Source organism: Schistocerca americana, chromosome 4 (genome assembly GCF_021461395.2).
Source record: "Schistocerca americana isolate TAMUIC-IGC-003095 chromosome 4, iqSchAmer2.1, whole genome shotgun sequence".
NCBI lineage: Eukaryota > Metazoa > Arthropoda > Insecta > Orthoptera > Acrididae > Schistocerca > Schistocerca americana.
In genome coordinates, this window is record NC_060122.1 from 700,516,471 (window position 1) to 700,528,402 (window position 11,932).

The window sequence follows — 11,932 nt, forward strand, 5'->3', positions numbered from 1 at the left end:
AACTTGATGATACGAGCCCACTGATCAGTATGAAGTTGCACCCCCTCTGGCCTGAATGTATGCACTCATTCAATTGGAGTGTGTCATACAGAAATTTTACCCTCTCCTGAGGCAATCTGTCCTACAATTGTGGTAACTGGTGCTTGATATCTGGAATACTGGCACTGAGGTGGAGTTGAAATCCATTCTGGTCCTATCGCCTTCTACCAGCGATAGATCTGGGGTCTTGCTGGCCATGGGAGTATATCAGTATCACATAGACAATACATGGAGGCATTTGCTGTGTGTAGATGAGCACTGTTCTGCTGCAAAATGGCACAACTTCACCGTTGCATGAGAGACAACACATGAGGGAACAGGAAGTCCATGATGTGGCATTGTGCTGTCATATATCCTTCAATTACTACCAGGTGTGGCCAGAAGTCATATCCAATGGCTCCCTGTACCGTACCACCAGGAGTAAAACTACTGTGACTTTCCAAAACATTGGAGACTGGGACCTCTCCCCAAGTTGCTGTCATGCTCACCTATGGTGGTGGCCCACAATATTGCAGAACTGTTATTTATTGCTCATCACAATGTAATGCCATTCATTAGCAGTCCATGCTTCCCAGGCATGCTAACAGTCCAAACATAGTGTCTGTGTTGTAGAGGAAATGGCAACCACTGTATGAGATGGTAATTTCCTAGTCTACCTGCAGCTGGTCTCCAAACAATTTTGTGGGATGAGACAGAATATTGCAGGGGGTCCATTACTCTCGCTTGGATGGCAGGAGCAGGCAGGAAGGGGTTACGGTGTTCTTGGTGCACAATATGGTCATCCTCCCATGTCATGGTCAGACATGGTTGACCAGACCTTGACAATATGCCTGCCCTCACATCCCCATGCACTGCAACAATGCAACAATTACGCTCCTTTCAGAACTCTGTCAGATGCTGGTAATGCCACCTCACATGAGCATGCAGAATCTCTATGTCCTTCGCTCAGCATCTGACACTGTTCATGCACTTTATGTTCCGTATCAGGCCTGGTAAAAACACTAAACGTGAACAACACTAATGCACTCTGTGGCTGTTCTATCTGTCACAAAGAATTCTAAGTCTACCCATTTACACATCTGCAGATGGTGTGTATGTACAAAGTTCCACTGACATTCAACCATGTCATATTCACTTCTTTTGTCAGGCAGAGTTTTTTGGATACTTGGATATACGAGGGCAGTTCAATAAGTAATGCAACACATTTTTTTTCTCAGCCAATTTTGGTTGAAAAAACCGGAAATTTCTTGTGGAATATTTTCAAACATTCCCGCTTCGTCTCGTATAGTTTCATTGACTTCCGACAGGTGGCAGCACTGTACGGAGCTGTTAAAATGGCGTCTGTAACGGATGTGCGTTGCAAACAACGGGCAGTGATCGAGTTTCTTTTGGTGGAAAACCAGGGCATCTCAGATATTCATAGGCGCTTGCAGAATGTCTACGGTGATCTGGCAGTGGACAAAAGCACGGTGAGTCATTGGGCAAAGCGTGTGTCATCATCGCCGCAAGGTCAAGCAAGACTGTCTGATCTCCCGCGTGCGGGCCGGCCGTGCACAGCTGTGACTCCTGCAATGGCGGAGCGTGCGAACACACTCGTTCGAGATGATCGACGGATCACCATCAAACAACTCAGTGCTCAACTTGACATCTCTGTTGGTAGTGCTGTCGCAATTGTTCACCAGTTGGGATATTCAAAGGTTTGTTCCCGCTGGGTCCCTCGTTGTCTAACCGAACACCATAAAGAGCAAAGGAGAACCATCTGTGCGGAATTGCTTGCTCGTCATGTGGTTGAGGGTGACAATTTCTTGTCAAAGATTGTTACAGGCGATGAAACATGGGTTCATTACTTCGAACCTGAAACAAAACGGCAATCAATGGAGTGGCGCCACACCCGCTCCCCTACCAAGAAAAAGTTTAAAGCCATACCCTCAGCCGGTAAAGTCATGGTTACAGTCTTCTGGGACGCTGAAGGGGTTATTCTGTTCGATGTCCTTCCCCATGGTCAAACGATCAACTCTGAAGTGTATTGTGATACTCTTCAGAAATTGAAGAAACGACTTCAGCGTGTTCGTAGGCACAAAAATCTCAACGAACTTCTCCTTCTTCATGACAACGTAAGACCTCACACAAGTCTTCGCACCCGAGAGGAGCTCACAAAACTTCAGTGGACTGTTCTTCCTCATGCACCCCACAGCCCCGATCTCGCACCGTCAGATTTCCATATGTTTGGCCCAATGAAGAACGCAATCCGTGGGAGGCACTACGTGGATGATGAAGAAGTTATTGATGCAGTACGACGTTGGCTCCGACATCGACCAGTGGAATGGTACCGTGCAGGCATACAGGCCCTCATTTCAAGGTGGCGTAAGGCCGTATCATTGAATGGAGATTACGTTGAAAAATAGTGTTGTGTAGCTAAAAGATTGGGGAATAACCTGGTGTATTTCAATGCTGAATAAAACAACCCCTGTTTCCGAAAAAAATGTGTTGCATTACTTATTGAACTGCCCTCGTATGATGGCAGATCAAGGTACCCTTACGGAAATGGCAGCAATGGACAGGAAAGGACACCATGTGCACTCAGTGTGTATGCCTCGGAGCCTCATTCAACATGTTTAAGTGGCTATTCCAGCAGCCACTAAGGGAACAAGGTGCAACCAACTGCAGATTGTGGGACAAATTGGAACATATGATACCTGTCATCTGAGGTCATGCTTGGCTCATTACAGTGACTGGTAGAGAGGTCTTAAAAGACCAGCCTTATGCGTGGAGTTCCAAAGACGCTCACAATTTGGAGCATTATCCCCAGAACTGATCATGGCTCTTTGGTTCTGAGATGAGTGGAAGGACTGCTAGGCTGTGACTTTCTCAACTTGTGCCATAGGTTTGGGAACTGAAGGGCCCCCTAAATGCGTCAGTGCACTACACACCAGAGGCTGCAACTAAGGTAGCAGACTGTGTGTGGGGCACACACAAGGGTTTTTTAGGTTAGGCAACTCTCCATCCGATCAAGATAACGATAGCTGTATAAAACTCAGAAGTATCAGTGTAAGATCAAATGAAATGTCCCCAAAGATGAGAGTATTAAAATCCTAATGGTTAACTGCTGAAGCATTCACAACAAACTGCCTGAGTTTGAAGTGGTCACAAAAAACAGTGAAGCTCATATAATATTATGCACAGAAAGCTGGTTGCAAACTGAAATCAACAGCAGTGAGATTTTGGGGGAAAATTTAAGTTATATCAAAAGGATAGCTAATGGGGATGGAGGTGGTGTATTTGTCACAGTACACAAGAAATTCTAAACTACCGAGATAGAAACTGAAGCTGCATGTGAGAATTGTTTTGGAAAGACTCTATCAGGGGTCAGCATAAAATGATAATTGGATCCTTCTACTGCCCTCTGGACTCATCTTCTTATGTAGTGGAAAACTTTAAAGAAGCCTCACTTCACTTGTACGTAAGTTCCCCAACACATATTGTAATTATCTGTGGAGACTTCAATCATCCAACAATTTATTGGGAAAATAACAGTTTTGTTAGTCGTAGGTGTGATAAGACATCCTGTGAAACATTACTAAAAGCCTTCTCTGGAAACTGCCTACAACAGAGAGTTAGGAACCCCATCCATGATGGAAATATATTTGATCTAATGGCAACAAACAGACCTGACCTCCTTGAGGATGTCCATATCAAAACTGGTATCAGTGACTATGATGCAGTTGTGGCAACAATGATTACTGAAATACAAAGGATACCTAAACCAAGTAGAAAGATATTTATATGTAAACTAGATTTAAAAAAAATCAGTAATGTCATATCGCAATGAGAAACTTGAAATTTTCACAGGTCAGGAGCACATAGAGGAACTGTGGTTCAGGTTTAAAAGAATGGTTAACCATGCACTTAACAGATATGAGGGTCGTCCACAAAGTAAGTTCCATTTCTATTTCTATCCACGGCAGTGGTATGATCGCAGTTCCAAGCATGCGCGGCAGGTATTCTGACTCAAGGAGAAGACATGTACATCATTTTCAGATTGCTGCTGCCAACATGTGCTTTTTAGTGCTTCTTTATAATGTCAGCCATAATTGAAAATGCCATCATGTGTGAAATAAGATCTGTGATTCGTTTTCTAAATGCAAAGAAAGTTAAACCAAAGGAAATTCATCGGTAAACCTGCGAGGTTTACAGACAAAATGCTGCAAATGATTCAATGGTTGGAAGATGGGTCTGACTGTTGAATGAAGGACGATAATGCCCGACCTCACACGGTGAATGTGACCAAACAACTCTTGCGGGAAATTCACTGGGATGCGTTTGATCATCCTCCGTACAGCCCAGACCTCGCTCCTAGCAACTTTCATCTTTTCTTACACCTAAAATCTGTCCTTGGTGCTCAACACTTCAATGATGATGACGAACTGAAAGAACATGTTACCACATGGTTGAATACACTGGTGGCAACCTTCTATGAAGAAGGCATACAAAAACTTGTGCCACGCTATGACAATTGCCTACAAAATTTCAGAAGCTATGTAGAAAAGTAGTTTAACAGTTGTAGAGTTTTGTACAATAAATATTTTTTCTGTATCTGCACACATTTGTTATTTAACCAACGGAACTTACTTTGTGGACGACCCTCGTATATACTCATAGAATGGTTCATAACCGGAGGGAACCTCCATAGCATACAATAACTCTAAAGAAACTGCTAAAGAAATAGAGATTACTGCATAATAGGTGTAAAACAAAGCATAGGCCTGTGGACAGAGCGATGCTGAATGAAACATATTTTACTGTCACGAGAGCAATGTCTGATGCCTTCAATGACTATTGTGACAGAATATTGTCAAATGATATTTCATAAAACCCAGAGAAATTCTGCTCATATGTAAGGGCTGTTAGTGTCATCAGAGTTAGTATCTAGTGACTAGAGAATGAGACAGAAACTGAAACTGAGGACAGCAAAGCAAAAGCTGACTTGCTTAACTGTTTTCAAATGTTCTTTTACAAAGGAAAACCCATAAGAATTGCCCCATTTTAATCCTCATACCACTGAAAAGATGAATGAAACAAGTTTTTAGTGTCAGTTGTGTTGAGAAACATCTGAAATAATTAAAATTGAATTAAGTTCCACAGCCCAATTGAATCTCTGTCAGATTCTATACTGAATTTGCAGCTGAGTTAGCACCTCTTCTCAACTGTAACCTATTGTAGATCCCTCAAACAAAAATCTATGCCAAATACTTGGAAAAATGCACAGGTCTCACCTATCTACAAGAAGGGTAATAGAAGTGATCCACTGAACTACAGTCCAATATCCCTGACATCAATTTGTAGTAGAACCTTAGAACATATTCTGAGCTCAAACATAATGAGATGTCTTGAACAAAACGGCATCCTTCAGTGCCAACTGTATGGATTCCGATAACTCCAGTCATGTGAAACCCAACTTGTACTTTTCTCATGTGGCATACTGAAAGTTTTGGATGAAGGGAGTCAGGTAGATGCAGTATTTTTTGATTCCTGAAAAGCATCTGACTCAGTTCCATGCCTGCACTTACTGTCCAAAGTACAATCATATGGGACATCAAGTGAAATTTGTGATTGAATTGAGGACCTTTTTCGTAAAATGGTAGCAGCATGTTATAAGGTTGCACCATGTTTTCTTGGATGGAGAGTCATCATCAGATGTAGAAGTAACGTCAGGTGTGTCCCACGGATGTGTGTTGGTACCCTTGCTGTTCACACTGAATATTAATGACCTAGCAGACCATATTAATGATAACCTTAGACTTTTTGCAGATGATGCACTTATCAGTAATGAAGCATGTCTGAAAGACACTGCATAAATATTCACTCAGATCTCGAGAACATTTCAGAGTGGTGCAGAGATTAGCAACTTGCTTTAAATGTTCAGAAATGTAAAATTGTGCTCTTCACAAAAGGAAAAGAACATGCATCCTATGATTGTAATAGCAATGAATCGCTGTTGTAATCAGCCAACTCACATAAATACCTGGTTATAAGACTTAATAGAGATATGAAATGGAATGATCACATAGGTTCAGTCTTAGGTAAAGCATGTGATAGACTTTGGTTTATTAGTAGGATACTGGGGAAGTGCAATCAGTCTATAAAGGAGATGGCTTACAAATCACTCATGTGACCAGCTCTAGAATATTGCTAAGGTGCGTGGGGCCCGTACCAAATAGGACCAACTGGGGATATTGAATATATACAGAGAAGGCCAACACAAATGGTCACAGATATGTTGAATCCATAGGAGAGTGTCTCATAGATACTGAAGAAACTGAACTGGAAGAGATTTGAAGATAGATGTAAACCATCCCAAGACAGTCTATTAACGAAGTTTCAAGAACCAATGTAAAATGATGACTCTAGGAATATACTACAACTCCATTTGTATCACTCACATAGGGATCACAAGAATGAGATTAGAATAATTACACGCTCCATACATGAATAGAATGGGAAGAAACTCTTAACAGCTGGTACAATGGTAAATACCCTCTGCCATACACTTCATAGTGGTTTGCAGAGTATAGATACACATGCAGATCATTCATATAAAATTTACCAGGTGTAAGCAGGACTTGCACTCTGTGGGTTCTGTAAAAACTTACCGTATTTACTCGAATCTAAGCCGCACTTTTATCCCGGTTTTTGTAATCCAAAAAACCGCCTGCGTCTTAGAATCGAGTGCAAAGCAAGCAGAAGTTCTGAAAAATGTTGAAATGCGCCGCCACAACTAACTTCTGCCATCGAATATACGTAGTGCTACACAGGTATGCTTTGTAGGCACAAAGATAAATACTGGCGCCAAAACCTCTGCATCAGTAAATAAATTTAAAAAAAAAGGTGGAAGTCGAGCTTTTCTTCTCCACCTCGAGTTTCGACCACTGCATTTTCATACATTACCCAACGAAGTAAATACAAATTCCGTATTGTTCATCTTCGAATGTAGCAGCATTTCAATGTACTACGAAAATCCGACTGGCAAGACTGGTTGGAATGTTTGTCAATATGGCCAACTCCACGTTCTGAATTATTTCCTACCTGTGAGAAGAGATGGTTGCTAATAGGAACATGATGAATTGTGAATCACATGCAGTATTCTCTTCACCATAAGAATAATACAAATATAAACATTTTGCCATGTATTCTTTCGTGTTTGCTGCTATCTAATTTAAATCCTGTCTGCCTAATAAACTACGAAACTAGAGTGAGGCAACAGTAAACGCGGAAGAGTATACGTATCGTGTCATGTTTATATTCGTATTATTCTTATGCCTAATAGTGATACAGTCAGAAATGAAGCACGGCAACTGACCAGATTTTTAAATCTAAGATGACTCTAATTTCTGTGCAAAGTGTAATGTACTAAAGAGACGCCAGCAAAGATTTTCAAACGGAGAAAATTTTTCGCTACACTCTCATTCAGAACATCATTTATCATACGCAGTCTATTATTTGGTTCTTGCTTATCATTATCAAAGAAAGCAGTGGTGTAAGTAACAAAAAATAGCAGTCTCTTGCCATTGTTTCGCTAGTGAGACGATTCCTCTTTTTTTTGTAAGCGGCGGTTGCGCGCACAAAAGCAAGCCATGCCGCGAGCGGCAACAGGCCGTAAACACGCACTATCAGAATGCGACAAACAAGCATGACACAGTTCAGTAATGCATTTTCAGCTTAGAGTGACGTAAACACCTATAACAAAGAAAACGACACTTATCATATCAAAGCAAAATAAGCAAACGATTTAAACCAGACAAAGCACGTGCAAAAGGAAGGGTACCCATATAAATACGGACGGAGCGCCTGGCGCATAGCAATGGCTACTTGGTAAAGCTTAACTGCTAAGCTTACGACTCGAACCAAACTACTGTAGCTGTATCGTCATTCATTCGACCTAAATTGTGTCTTATATTACAATGGACCAACTTTGTTTCGATTTGAAGCTGCGGTCTAAAACTTTTCCCTCCCCTTGAATTTCGAGTCTAAAATTTCAGGTGCGGCTTAGATTCGGGAATTTTTTTTTTTCCTTGATTTCGAGTCTCATTTTTCAGGTGCGGCTTAGATTCGAGTGCGGCTTAGATTCGAGTAAATACGGTAGTTATGTGTGTAGATAGTTCATCCATTCTGGGAAACAAGAATCTCTACAATTTTTGTCTGTTATCAGTATTGGTACTGGCAAGATATTAGTCCTGGGAATTCAATGACTTTCGTGTGATATAATTACAAATTAGAAATTTTCAGATCTTTTGGCTTTACTTCTTCTGTGAAACCTTGCTTCATGCCAAATTTAATGATTCTAAGTCAATAGGAACTGCACTATAGGTTTTGATGAGTGAGTTTGTGAGTACCAAAATACGTGGCATAAATGGCTGTATCTTTTAAATACACTGACTTACAAGCTTAAACTTTTCACACTGCCAAGGAAAGATAGACCTTACTATGTGACATAAATTTCAACTGTATATGTCTATCTGTTCCTGAGAAAAAAAGGTTCAGAACAGTTAGACAGACAGATAGTCAGATAAAAAATGTCAAACAAATAATACAATTACAAATTAACAATATATGGATTTTTTCCCATTACTTGTTCTGTGAAACCTTGTTTCTTGCCAAATTTCATGCTTCTAGGTCAACAAGAGTACGTTATAGGTTTTTATGTGTGGGTTTGCGAGTATCAAAATATGGGATCTAAATGGTGGTATCTTTTGTTTGCACTGACTTAGAAGCTTAATTTTTTTTTACACTGCCGAGGGACCATAGATCTTAGTATGTGACATAATTTGGGACTCGGTATATCTAATGGTTGTTAAGTAAAAGGTTCTTAATGGTCAGACAGACAGACAGATGGATAACAAAGTGTTCCTATAAAATGAATGATAAGGGCTGGTGGGGTTGGGAAAATGGGGAGAGTTTGGAAAAGCTGACCAGAATCCAATGGCAGGGAAGTCTTACTGGATGGGATGAGAAGGAAAGGCCAATTATTGGGGACTGCATTGGATGAGATTTGAAAACCTGGGATTTTAAGGTGGAAGATAGGGAAATAAGCATGATGGATCAACTCATGATCACAAGAACTAGCTACAAAGTTACAGTGTTCTCAGCCAGTCATCTAATTCACAGTCCTATCCTGAATTGCATGTATTATGCAAGTGTCTCACTTTCTGCTCTAAACCCGCACATCATCATGCTGCTTTAGTGAAGGACCTATTTTCCTTCACACATAATGTCAACTGGAAATATCACTGTGCAACCCAATCACAAAACCTTTCAACAGGAAATCTGACTCTCCCTTGAACGTACAATTCCAACTTGACCTGCCACCACTAACTCAGAAACACTCCTTATAAGCCTTTCAAGATTTCGTAACATTCAGTATTGCTACACAACCCTTTCTCAGGTCCCTACAACATTACCCTAATCTGTCCTCTCCAGAATTCCAGGCTCTTCAGTCCCTAGAAACTGCTGACTCCATCATTATCCTCCCAGTGAAAAGCAATCTACTACTATGGTACTTGACCGATGGGAATATATAAGCAAGGTTCTACACCAGCTGTTTGACACTTCTACATATATCACCTATAGCTCCTTCCTTAAAACCTCAGACCCTCAAAGGGACTAATACCTCAATCCATAGAACTTGTTACCCCACCCAAACCACCTATCACTGCCTTTTACCTTCCTCCTGTCTGCCCCCAGTAACTGAGTGGTCAGCATGACAGAATGTCTACCTAATGGCCCGGGTTCGATTCCTGGCTGGGTCGGAGATTTTCTCCACTCAGGGACTGGGTGTTCTGTAGTCCTAATCGTCATCATTTCATCCCCATTGATGTGCAAGTCGCCGAAGTGGCATCAAATTGAAAGACTTGCACCCAGCGAACGGTCTACCCGTCGGCAGGCTCTAGTCGCATGACATTTACATTTACCTTCCTCCTAAAATCTACAAACCGAATCACCGTGGCCACCCCACAGTTTCTGGCTTTGAAGCACACAATGAACATATATCTGCCTTAGTTGATCAATATTTGCAGTCTATAGTACAAAGACTTCCCTGTTGTATTTATTGACACCAACCATTTCCTAGACCACCTGGAATCTGTGCCCATCCCACTCCCATCACACACTTTGATTGTCACCATTGATGCCAGTTCCCTTCATACAAACATCCTCCATGTACATGATCTGTCTGCTGCTCAAAATTACCTTGATCAGCATCCACCTGATCCCTTGCTGCTCACCTTAATCAACTTTATGCTTACCCACTCTGAGGGGCACACATCAGAGATAAAACAGTTCAGAGGCTTGGCCATGGGAACAATGATGGTTTCTTCCAATGCCAGCCTTTTCTTGGGTCAGTTATAGGAGGCTTTCCTGGGATTCTTAAGCTTTCAGCCCATAGTATCGTTTAGATACATTTGTAGAGTTTTGATAGGTATTGAGTCCCATAAACCAACTTCTTACAGCACAATAACGATTTATTTGTATAACGTTCACAGGTTAACATCAGAGTGCAAGAGTAAACACTTGACTCCTCCAACTCTCTGGCGAAGCAGATCCAAAGATCGTAAATATAGCAAAGACATATACATAGGTATGCACGGAAGTACAGGTTATTACTGTACGATCGCTACACATTGATGACATCTTTGCCATATGGACTCAAAGGTGAGGCTGGCCTGTTAAAATTTTTGGAATCTCTAAATACATTCTGCAAACTAAATTTCACATGATCCTATTCTGTATCCCATGCCACTTTCCTTGATCTTGACTTCATCCTCGCCTAGGATCAGCTACACAATTCTCTTCACATTAGATCTACTAACAAACAACAGTACTTACATTTCAACAGTTGTCATCCTTTCTGTATCAAATGTTTCCTCCCATACAGCTTGGAATTTGAGGCAAACATATTTGTTCAGGTGCAGGTTCTTTACACCAATACAATACCATTCTCACCTCAGTCTTCACTGCATGTAATTATCCCACCAGCCTAGTTCAAAAGCAGATTTCCCAGGCTATCATATCCAGTTCTGGTACTGCTGACCCCTCCAAAATAACAGCTTAGTATATATATCTCTATTCACTCAGTGTTGTCCTGGTCTTGAATGTATTAATCAGATACTTTGACTAGGCTATGACTTCTAAAGTCATACCCTGATATGAAGTCTATTCTGTCTAACATTTTGCCCACCACACCTAAAATAGCTTTTTGATGCCCCCCTCCCCCCCCCCCCCCCCAATCTCCACAGGATCCTGGTCAGACACACACTCCTTCTGCACCCTTTTCCCCCCTATTCCTGTGACCATCCACCTGTAAGAGTTTCCCATTCATCCTCCAACTGCCACCTATACCAGCCCTGTAACTAGCAAGACATACACTGTCACAGGGAGGCGACCTGTGAATGACACGTCATGTACCAGCTGTTATAAACATTGTTTGGCCTTTTATGTTGGTAATACTTCCACCATGTTATTAGTTATGATGAACAGACATAGACAGAGGGTATATAATGGTAACACACAATATCCTGTTGCTGAGCATGCTTTACGATGTGACAGTCATGACGTTGGTGCCCGTTTCATCACACACGCCATCTGGATTCTTCCCCAGGCAACAGTTTCTCAGAATTCCTGTTTCTTTCTGCCACTACTCACCCCACCCAACACAATCTCTTAGCTCAATTTACTTGCCAAAATGCAATCCCCGCATCATGTGTTCAGCTGGCACAATGTAGCTGGATAATTGTGTGTGTATGTGTGTGTGGGGGGGGGGGGGGCGAGAGGAGGTTAAGGACAATATAGGAAGGCCTGCCTCACTTTTATTACACTGGCCTTCTCCCTGCAACTTCACCTG